This window comes from Rousettus aegyptiacus, unplaced genomic scaffold (genome assembly GCF_014176215.1).
Source record: "Rousettus aegyptiacus isolate mRouAeg1 unplaced genomic scaffold, mRouAeg1.p scaffold_m13_p_4, whole genome shotgun sequence".
NCBI lineage: Eukaryota > Metazoa > Chordata > Mammalia > Chiroptera > Pteropodidae > Rousettus > Rousettus aegyptiacus.
In genome coordinates, this window is record NW_023416307.1 from 87,422,327 (window position 1) to 87,434,503 (window position 12,177).

Genomic DNA, 12,177 nt, shown 5'->3' on the forward strand with positions numbered 1-12,177 from the left:
AGATATGTGTATCACTAACTCCCTCACCAACTCAACCTTTATGCAAGTAATCTTCTTAGTGACACACCCCCTGCACATAATCTAAAATTTCATGCACCCTGTCAATGCCTAGATCTTCCATGCTCCATTCTCTGCTTCGAAATTTATTTAGCACTTGTCAAAAGATACCATAAAATTGAATTGCTTTATCTTATTTGGATATCTCACCAGTAACATAATAAGCTCCAAGAGGGCAGTATTTTTTTCCCTGCTCTATCCTCAGTAAGAGCAGCAGAATACTGTAAGCACTTAAAATATATATATACAGTGAATGAAACATGGCATCACTGCCCATATTTTATGATCTCATAAGACAGTTTGCAGAAATTAACAAAACTGTGAAAGACACTGTGGTAGCCCTCTCAAAGACACACCTCCCACTTCCTTATTTGCTGTCAGTAATGCTCACCCTCTTCCCCTTAGGAGGTGAATCCTGATTAAGTCAAGCCACTATGGCAAGTAATATTTACTCTGTCAATCAAGGGTTTAGGCACAGCCATATGATATAATTATGGCCAATGAAGTTTACTAGGAAATGTTTTCCTCATCTAAAAAACGAAGTACCATGGAAAAATGGCCATACTACAACCATGAATAGTGACACTGTCAAAACACTCAAGATGGAAGAGTAGAAAAATGGAAAATACCTATGTGTATTCTTGTTAACATCATTATGACAATTAAACAATTTTAGTAGGTCTACTATTACTTATATTTTAATTATCACAGAAACAGATTTCAAATATACTGAATGTCCAAAAATGTGTTAAGTCAAACTAAAATGAAAATGGATGCCAGGTGTTTTTCTCCTTTTATATAAACATGTCATATGATAATAAAACAAGATCTCTCAATGTGAGTCATATTTTTTCATAGGAATAATTTTATAAATAGTGTTTGTTGTTAATTAAGAACTGAAAATAAACATATGACCAAAACTAAGGAAGTTCAGATACAGAGCTTTAAAATAATTTAAATAATAAAATTATGCACTAAACCAACATATGCCTATCAGGTTCTACAGAACTATTAGTGCTCATCCAAAAGAAGGAAGAAAGGGAAGGAGCGAGAAAGTTGGGTTTAGGTAAGGAAGGATGGGAGAGGTTCCAAGGCCAAATAAAATCAGGATGCGATAAGTTAAACATAAATAATTATGTTTCCTTTGTGTGTGTACACACACAGGAAGGGAGCTAGGGTAGGGGTACGTTCATCAGTCTGAGACACTTCCTTGGATCATTGAAGTAATCTTAGATTAGAAAAGAAGGGGGTTGTGGGTCACTGATGGTTTAAGTCAAAGGGCTAGGAGTTCTAAGGTTTTGATTTTTAACTCAAAGCCAAAACATCAGTAACGAAGCCAAAACTATTACTATCCAAAACTATAATTCCTCAAGCTCCCAGTATAACAACTACCAAACCACAGTGCCTCCTCATAATGGAGCCCAAAATAGAGGATATAAAAAATTAACTTTATATAGCATAAGCTTAAATCTATATTTAATACCTACAATATATAACTATTTAATTACCAATTTTATTAGCTGTCATTTTGAAAAGTTACTAAATTATGACTCTGCAAAAAAAAAAGTATTAAAAGCCACTGAGAAATGTAGAGATTTCCTTTAAAGTCTTCTCACTATATTCTAAAGTAGTGAACAAAACCAATAAAATTTATTCTTCTGGTAAAACTTCAAAAAGTAGTCATGAATCAATTAAACTAAGACCTTTAGTCCTGAGAGTATATCTGATCACAGTAAGGCTGACTATCTATTGACCTCACATACCTCTCTTCCTTACTTCCTCCTGCTCTGCCCATTTCTTCTTTGGGTTATTCTACATACAGAAAATGAGCAGGAGGGAAAGCAGATGCATGAATAAAGACTGGATGAAAAGTAGAGAGCCATAGAATGACAAAAACAAACAAACAAACAAACAAATGCTGTATTAGTCCAGGCAGGCTTTTAGAACAGAATACCATGGACTGGGTGGCTTATAAACAACAGAAATTTACAATTTTGCAGAATAGGAAGTCCAAGATGAAAGTGCAGGCAGACAGTGTGTCTGGTAAGAATCTGGCTTTCTGGCTCATAGACAGTCATCTTTTTACTATGCTTCACATAGCAGAAAGAGAAAGGGTTCTCTCTCAGGTCTTTTTAAAATAAGGGCATTAATTCCAATCATGAAGGTGGAGCTCACCTCCTAAAACCATCGCTGTGGGGGATTAGAGTTTCAACATATGAATTTTGAGGGGACACAGAAACAGTCATGCCATATTAGATTCAATGTAAAAATCTGTTTTTACAAAAGATAAATTAAGTACTATTTTGATAAGATTCTGAATGTAAGTCAATTAGATAAGCATTATAGAAATGAAAAAAATATATATTTAATCCCCAAATTCCAACATTAATCATTACATCAAAAATCCTGAATTATATTTCCCTCAAGTACTCAAGGCCATGTCCAAAAGGGTATCTATGGATTAACAAGAATAACTAAAGCTTACCTGTGCAGTATGTGCCAGGAACTGCATTAAGTGCTTTCTATGATTTAATTCCTTTAATTCTCCAAACAACCCTATAAAGTTATTCTCATTTTACAAATGAGAACACTGAGCCTTAGAAGGCAAGATGATTAACCCAAAGTCAGCAATTACTAAGTAAGCAGCAGAGTTAGGATTCACATTTGTTCAAAACCAGAGTCTCAATCCTTGTCATATTCAGTTCAATTTACCTGTAAACAACTGTTTCGATTCTACACTGATTTCCTAAAGATTTTTTTAAGAAACTTCAAAGATATTTTTAAACCTCAATAACTTGCAACATGGAATACAAGTTTTTAAAATAACTATTTGGAAGATTAAATCCCAGCTATTATGATTAACTTTTATTAATGGGATGGCAAGCAAATGACAGTATTGACAGTGTTGTCATTTATTATCTCGCTTAATTGTTATCTATAAAATAGATATTATATAACTTTACAGATGAGTGAAGTAAGGCTCAGAGCGATGGAGTGACTTGCCCAAAGTCATACAACAAGTAAGGGGGTAGACTCAGGATTCAAATTCATGTCAGTGCCCTATTGTAATGCATTCCACAAACCACTACAATATAACCACCAATGCATCAGGCTCAATGACTTGGGCAACTTGTCCTCTGACACTTCACAAAAAACTAAGCCTGTTTCCAAACCACTGGTCAAATTTTCTGCACCTAGAGCTATGATGAAGACACACTAGTTCTTGATGTCTCCCACTAGTCTCTTTAAATAAAAATACATCTCTAGGGTAGTCTAGCTTCTGGTAATTTCTATTAACAAATTCACCAACTACACTGCTTTTACTACTACCAGCATAAACATTCTGAATTCTCCTTACTAGAACAAAGCCTGTTAAATCTTTTTGCAGGAAAATCTCTAGGACTTTTATAAATATCAAAAAAGCTGAGGAAATGTTGATATATTAAAAATAAATTTTGACCCAGTAAGAACTGGCAGTAGATCTTTTATTTTCTTACAGTCAGCAAAAAAACTACAAAACTATAAAAATTCAAATAGTAATTAAGTTTTGAAGTGCTTGCATATGTGGTGAGTCATTTCACAAACTTATAGTTTACACTGAGAACATTTTTAAACTGAATATGTAGGCAGAACTCACTTTAAAAAACTATAACTGCTCTACAATGAAAGAAAAAGCAAGTCTGTGTGGGGTTTTATTGTTTTCTCCGAAAACTGTTTTCCCTAGGGGAAAAAAAAAGAATAGTATTACTAGCTCCTATGCACCTTGCTTCATAGCTCAAATGCTTTCAGAAGCTGCTGTTTCTAAAACTGTATTAATCCAGATCTTCAGAAAAATCAAATGAATGCCAGTTTAATCACCCAACAAAAACAAGCAAGTGTGTAAGGGGAGAGGAGAGTTGAAGGAAGTGAATAGAACTAGGTCAGCAGGTGGCAGATGTTAACTGATTCAAAACTTGAAAGGAATTCAAAAGCATGTTTGGGGTTTGTGAAAATTCTTAAAGTGGAACAGAATACAAAGAAAGAAAAATGCAAAATGTGTGGAAGAAAAGGTCCTAACTTAGAAAGATGTGCTACCAAGTAAAACAGTGGTCATCCAAAAAACTGTTCTGTTTCTTTTGAAAAATACAGAATTCTGAAAAATACAGAAAAATGCATTATCTTTCTAGAACATTACAATGGTGACAACAAACTTTATTTCCTCGTTTCCTGTGCATAATATTCCTGTGATGTAGGCTGCATCTTCATCTTAACAGATCAAGAGACTGAGGCTCAGGTTAAATAATTTGCTAAGAGCCTGTGTGGTAAGCTACTGCTCAAATAAAAACCTTATGATTCTAAGATCAGCAATTTATACACCACAGTGTTAAAACTCTGGTCTTGATGGTGGCTACTCTTAGTTACCTACACAAGAGGTCAAAGAGTAACATATCCTTTGATTTAATTTTTTTTAATAAAACAAAGAAACAAAATAATCACTTCTGCTTCTCTCAGGAGAAAACAGGAATCCTATGCCTAATCAATGTTTTCTTTTAAACTACAAGCTTACAAGTGAATGACTAGTGATCAATCATATGATCAGCCTATCAGATGCAAGCCTAAATGCTAGACCTTGAATGATTTAAACAAGCCATATATATTCATTTCAAGCAATTTTGGTATAAAAAAAGAAAAAGTCAGCATGGTAATCTCCATTTTACATTAAAGTAAACAAGATGAAGAGAGGTTATACTACTGTAAATGACTTTAGGAAAATAGCATTCTGTGGTCACCAGATTAAATTTAAACCGTACATGACTTTTGAGCAAATACTGTAATGTTTTTCACTCTTAACAAAAACTCATGAGAGTACTTAAATAAAATGAAAATATTTTTTATTTCTTAATTCTAAATTACTATGAAAATGGCAAATTAGCATACACTCAGTATAAAAACAAACTCCATGCATATATCTTTAATAAATTTCTCAAAGTAACTTTAATAACATTCACCTTCAGGTTACACCATTTCTGTTAGGATAAACAGATTTTCCTTCAGGATTTTAGTCTATAATATAAAATAAAAACCTAAGGATCAATTTTTTAATTATCATTAAAATAAAAGGCTAAATCTTTTCTAAACTTTATGACCTAGGTCATAAAATAAGGGATTTGTGTAACGACTGCCTAAATATATCTGAGTGGCCTACACAAAGTTAATTTCCCACTCCTCTTTAGCTGCCAAAAGAATATTATCCAAATTGCACATCATACTTTGTTATGAGTAAGGAAGACTTACAAACTACAATTATTGCCACCTCCTTACAAATTCTGCCTGTTACCACTTTGTGTCACCAAGATCTGAGCATTTAAACACAATGACCACAAGGGCCCTGCCACACTTTCAGGACCTGCTTGATGTGATGACAGTATTTATGGTTTAAGATTCTGGTTCTATGAAACTCATTTCCTCCCTGAACCTCAACTCATCTCTTTCTTTGAACTAATTTACAGCTACCACCCTAATACACATGATACCCAGATTTTGTTTTTAAAGGGAGGAAAAAAAATGTCTGAATGTCAGAAACTTATTCCATTCTTATACTGCTCTTAGCAGTGGGTCTATATACTCCAATCAAATAAAAATATTTTCATCATCACAAAATTCAGTCTTGTTTAGAACGTCCACTAGCCAGGTAAGCTATTTAGTTTTATATAGCCCTAGGTAATAGAATTGACAGGGATGGAGTCACCTTTCAGAAATTTATGGAAATCTGTGAAACGATGCCATTCAAAAACTGTATTTTACCCTAATGTAATTCAATAAGAAGAATTAAGAATTAATTTTGAAAATGAAAAAAACTTCTAAATTTCTTCATCTTTTAAATTGTTGCATTTCAAATAGGTAATTTATTACTTTCAACAAAGGCATCTGTATTTTCTTTCTTGTGTCAGATGGATAATAAACTTATTATAGTAAACATTCAACTAGCATTAAATCGATCTTGCCATTATTCAGGTAAAAAAACATTAAAACAACATTCTATATATTTCACTCTAAGTTAAGCCAAAGAAATTTACATATTCAACAAAATACAGTTTGAGTACTATAATACTTGTATCACACTTTAGAATGTGCAAATTTCTCACACTATAATTTCACCTTCACACAGACCACATGCAAAAACAGTTTAAATAATGTGTAGTATAATGCAGAATGAATTTTTATTTTTTTTTATTGTTTCTAAAGCTACAGGATATATTCTGGAGTTGTTTCATTAATATTTTATTACCCTGTATACATGAGGCATCAAGCTTGCTGCTTTGTAAATCACAAATTTATAAAAGATATGGACCCTTCCCTTTAGAAGTTTATACTCTTGCTGAAAAGATGAATAAAATAAATACAGTGTGAATAGTACTCGATAACTACTAAGGAAAAGTGGAAGAGGGCACATGTTCCTTTCTTTGGGGTGATTCTACAAATCACAGGACGGAGAGCATTTTGGTAGAAGAACATCAGTGGGGCTCACAAGACATCTGAGAGAAAGATGGCACAAACAGAATGGCAGTATAAGAAATGTGTAATTAACATGTTTTAAGATGAGGCAAATGAAATATGATGTTGGGATAAGCAGGTGCCAGATAGAAATAGGACTTGGTCTTTATCTTATGGGCAAAAGTCTTTATTCAGAGTAATGATACTTCCTTCAGAAAGTTTTATTGTGCTATATAGCGTGCAAAATGTATTGGATAGTAAAAACTAAAAGGCAAAAAACCAGTTCGAACTAATTCAATTTATCAAAATGTATTATTATATATACAACTGAATATTTGTTTTCCCTTGCTTTTTTAAATATTCCCTGCCCCAGAAAATCCATAAAAGCACATTTTCAGGGGTAAAAAAGAGTTTATCTTCTCCATGTATTCAATAAATATTTAGTCAATAAATACTTATAAGCTCCTTCTATATGTCTAGCAATTTTTTTAAAAACCACTTTATTAAGGTAAAACTGATATACAAAAAGCTGTACATATTTGTATACAATTTGATGACTCTGGAGATAAGTATACACTTGCAAAATTATCACCACAGTTAATGCCATAAACATATCTGTTACCTTCAAGTTTCCTCCCATCCTATATTTTTGTGTGTGATAAGAACATTTAACATAAGATCTACCTTTTAGCAAATTTTTATGTTTAATATACAGTACTGCTAACTATATGTATTATGCTGTACAGGAGATCTGCATTCATCTTGCATAACTGAAAGTTTGTGCCTTTTGAGCAACAACTCCATGTTTCCTCCCTCCCCCAGTTTCTGGCAACCACCATTCTACTCTCTGCTTCTAAGAGTTTCACTATTTTAGATTCCTCATGTAAGTTGATCATGCAGTATCTGTTCTTTTATGTGTTTGGCTTATTTCATTCACAATAATGTCCTCTAGGTTTATCCCTGTTGTCACAATGGCAGGATTTCCTTCTTTTTTAAGGTTGAATAATACTCCATTGTATGCACATATCACATTTTCCTTATCCATGCACACATTGATGGATATGAGGGTTGTTTCTGTCTTAGTTCTACTTTTAATTTTTTGAGGAACTTCCATACTGTTTTCCATAGTGGCAGTACCAACTGATGCTCAGCATTATTCTAGGTTCTTTCCACTATATCAGTAATGAACACAACAGAAAAAAATCCTAGACTTCATGGAGTTTTCATTTAGGTATTTTTAAAGGTGATAAGTGTTGTGGGAAAAGAAATGAGAAGAGAGGAAAGAAAGGAGGCTTCCATAGTCCTACCTGAGAAGATAGGTCTTAACAACTAATGCAAGAACTTTAGTTTTACTGCAATTGAGATGAAGGCTTTTAAGCAGAGAAATAATTTTCTTTTTTTTTTTAAATAGCTAATAAGATGTAACATTAGAACTGGGTGTCAAAAATAATAGTTGATTTCATTTAAAGGAAAAAGATAGTACTACAAAAAAAAAAAAAAAAACAACGTGTTGGTGGATAGGGTTATAAAACTACCTCAGATCTGGAACCCAAAATAACAGTTAATGTGTGCAATTATGGCAGGTATTAATCAAGACAACTCCATATATGTGATCATTTTCACAGATCAGTAATTAGTTCCTTATCCATCTTCCAAATTCTGAACACCTGACTTAAAGGAAACCAATTCAGTAACAAAATGTGACCCAGGTTCACACAAGATACCTTACGGTTCTTGATTTATCCTACTTGGCAAATACATACATGAAGAAATATTAACCCTCGAAATCTAGGTAGCCTTTAAATATTCTAATTCTTGAAAAATCATAGGTATATCTATATATGTACACATTCAACCTGTTGTGTTTAACTGCTCTATTTTATTTAATAGAATTATACCATATGATTTATCACAAATTAAAGCAAGCATGCCTTAAAACAGTAAAATTCCATCAAGCATATATCTTAGAGTAAGATGGAAGGTGTGAATCTGTTCTTACAGATTTTGATTTTGATCTCATACTTTAAAGATATATATTTTTTCATACAACATGCCCCCTAAACACTGGCTAATTGTTTTATCTCATGTTCAACCAAAGAAAGTTTTATTTATTCTAATGATGAAAGGAAAACAGGCTGATTGGGACCTACTAAAAATATTATATTAGCGTCTGACATGGCATCTTTCTACTGGGTTTTTAAAGATAATTTTAACTCAATACAAATTTAACTAATGAACAATCTTTAAAAAATCTAAGATGTAACTCTACAGCTGTGCTTATCTAAGAGAGTAGCCACTAGAAACATCTAATATAGAATATTAAAATATGACTAGTTTGAATTGAGATGTGCTGTATGTGAAAATATTCAAACTTCAAAAACTGTAATATGAAAAGTGAATGTAAAATATCATATAATTTCATATTAATTACGCAATGAAATGATAGAATTTGGCAGATGTTGGGTTAAATAAAATATTGATTAATTTACCAGTTTCTTTTTCCTTTTTTAATGTGCCTACTAGAAAACTTGCAATTTTATATGCAGCTCACATTACATTTCTACTAAAAGCACTACTCTATAGTAAACACTGAGAAAAAGATTAATATACAAATTTTCAAGTACTTATGTTCTAGAATGAATAATTTCACTTTAAAACACCAAACAGATTAACACCAACACAGACAAAGGTAGCAAGAAACAGTCATCGGAAATGCTTAAGTTTTTTAACTCAAGTGTATCTATTAATTTAGGTATTCAAAGAGGTATTCAAAGTTGAACAATAAAAATCTTCATCATACAAAATGTCTAATTTGTTTCGAAAGCCATTTTCAGTATTTGCAATGTTATAGATTTAAGTTTCTTTCGTAAATCAAGTCTGTCACAACTGAATCAGAAAATAAGCAACTTATCTTTAAGAGGAAAAATTTATAACTCCTAAAAAACAACTTTAGAGTTTATATAAAGTTTGTGAAAAATAAGTCCATATTAAGATCTATCATTAATAAAAGATACACTGATGGACATTTCCTAAATATCCTTAAAAGCATCCCAAGTCTCTATTGTATTAGATATATACATATATCAGAATTCAGCAGTTCCATTCCTGTGCATAAATACCTATCAGAAATGAATGCTTATTTCTACCAAAAAAAAAAAAAATACAGATAAGTTCTGAGTAGCCTTATCTGTAGCCCCAAATTGTAAAGATATTCAATGTCCATTTACAGTAGAAGGGATAAATGGTGGTAAAATCACACAATGAAATATAGATTTGGGGGGGCGAGGAGACAACACAAATGATACAAACACGTCTCTCACAGACATAATGTTGTTCAAAAAATTCACAAGAGTTCATAATTCATGATTGCAAATGTATAAAGTTTCAAAAATAGCCAAAACTAATGTATGGTAAATATGCCAAAGACTAGTTTCTATTGTGTGGAGGGAGTACCGACTAGGAAAGACAGCCTTCTCGAGTAGAGTATTACTTATGCAGAGTTTGCTTATGTAAAGAAATCATTAAACTAGCAAGTAAGACTGTCTGTTTGACTATATGAAGCTATACTTCGGTAAAATGTTTTGAGAAAATAAGTAATATTTTTTTAAAAAGGGTCTAACATATGAGTTATTTGCAAAAGAATTACTTAAAACCAATTCCTATTCTGAAGTTATATGAGAATTTGTCTACTTAACCCTGCATCAAAACTTAACTTCTTTGCAGTTTCTTTATAATAAAAAATAGTAACCAGTTCAACGTTATTCAAACCTACTCTTAATTTTGTGACTACATAACTTTCATAAATGGATAATTCCTAATGACTTTAGAAGCATAACAATCCTCTTTATAACAAATATAACTATTTGAATGTTTACATCTTCAAATATTTAATTGTAATAGTTAATTCTTATCTTCAATTTAAAAAGATAACTTTAATTCCCACAAAATCCAGTTTCTGATCATATTTCTTCCACTGATAAAGTATACACAGTAAAAATTAAATATTTTGGGTTCATTTACAAATTCTTTTATAATCCAATAAGCTTATTTAAATGTCTTACTTGCTTTTACCCTCCCCCTCATAAATGAGGAGAAAATGCTGCTTTGCCAATAGTGAATAATAATGACACAGTTTCTACTTCACTAGTTCAATAAAATATGCTATGGAAACATAAAAGACTATATTCATCCAGTTCTAGAAATTCATACTGCTTAATGAGTGATTAAGAAAATCTGTCAAACTGATTTTTGTGTTATTCCAGGCAAATACAAATCATGAATATCCAGTAAATAATATGTATTAAAAGAAGTTGACCTACTGACTATAACTTTAACAAATATATTATTTTATTAAATGTATTTATGTGTCCTTTCTTCATCTATTTCTATTCTAAGCAAGAGAGCTGGCAAGTTTTTTTAAAAGGAAAACACGAGACTTAGGGGAGGTATACAGGTGGGCACTTTGAAGGGGACCGTGTTCACCGATGACTAGCAAAATCGCTAATATATCCACATGGAGTCTTGAGGATGCAAAGACAGAACACAAAGCAATTAAGTTTCTCAACTGATGATCTTACTATCCTTCCTTCCTAGTAATATATCACATGTCCTGAGACTCAGGGACAGCAAGTAGATGATTTATTATTATTACATCAATTTAACCACATATGATAATATGGACAGGGAATTTAGTAGACGGATGATTAGAGGCAGGGTCAGGTGATGTGGCTGAATATGTCCCATGGATCCTGATGAAAGTCTGCTGTTGAAATACAGGTGGCAGCTGATCCCTGTACTAGAAAGTAGAGCTATCTTACGCAGAAAGGACTTTAAGACTGCCTAATTATTTAATGTATATTTCACACTATCTTAGACAAACAGGAACATTTTAAATTTCAATTTTGAATTAAAATATTCTTTTAAATAGTTCTGTAATGAAAAGGTAAAATGTAAATACTTCAGATGTTTAAAATAGGCAAAATTGGTTCCATCTAAACCAGATTTCTTTACTTACACTAAATTCAGAATTTATCAACACTGAAAAGTATCCCTGTCCTGTTACAAATGTCAAACAACTAGTTTATCAATATCTGAAACTTAAAGAAAAATAAACAACAAAATATAGCATAATATTCTTTCCTATAACTGGAAAGGCTTAATAACTACATTTAAAAAAAAAATGGAGCAATAAGACAAAATACAATACCTTCTGGATATATTTCTCCCACATGTTAAAATAATGGGTCCTGAGAACAGAGCTCTTAAATAGCTCACAATCCAAACACTCCCTGAAAATTAAGAGAAATAAGTGTTACATCGAGTAGATATTATCTGAAAAAATTTCAACAGCACGTTTTACAACAAAATCTGAACTGCTGACTAAAATAAACTATCTCAAAAAATAACAAAAAAATATATATTGCAATCTAAAAAATATTCTTAATTATATATGTATTCCTTGGGCACAGCTATTGACATCTGATGACCACATCTACATTATAAAATTATTTACCAAAATACACTACCTGTCTGTTTGTATACTATATAAACACTGTCAGTTATTTTTAGGGATGTGAAAAGTTAATGTGAATGATGAAGAGGAATTTTTATCCAGAATTTTGAGATAAAAAGTATTAAAATTATTTG

General features: G+C 31.8%; 1 protein-coding gene across 6 annotated transcripts in view; it reads right to left on the reverse strand.

Moving 5' to 3' along the window:
- Positions 1-12,177, reverse strand: part of NRIP1 (nuclear receptor interacting protein 1) — an 87,226-nt gene that overhangs the window by 55,772 nt on the left and 19,277 nt on the right. For all 6 annotated transcript variants that reach the window (XM_016164048.2, XM_016164044.2, XM_036220023.1 and 3 more), the window contains exon 2: positions 11,738-11,819. The gene's annotated coding sequence lies outside the window, so the exon portion shown is untranslated. The remainder of the gene's footprint in view (positions 1-11,737; positions 11,820-12,177) is intronic.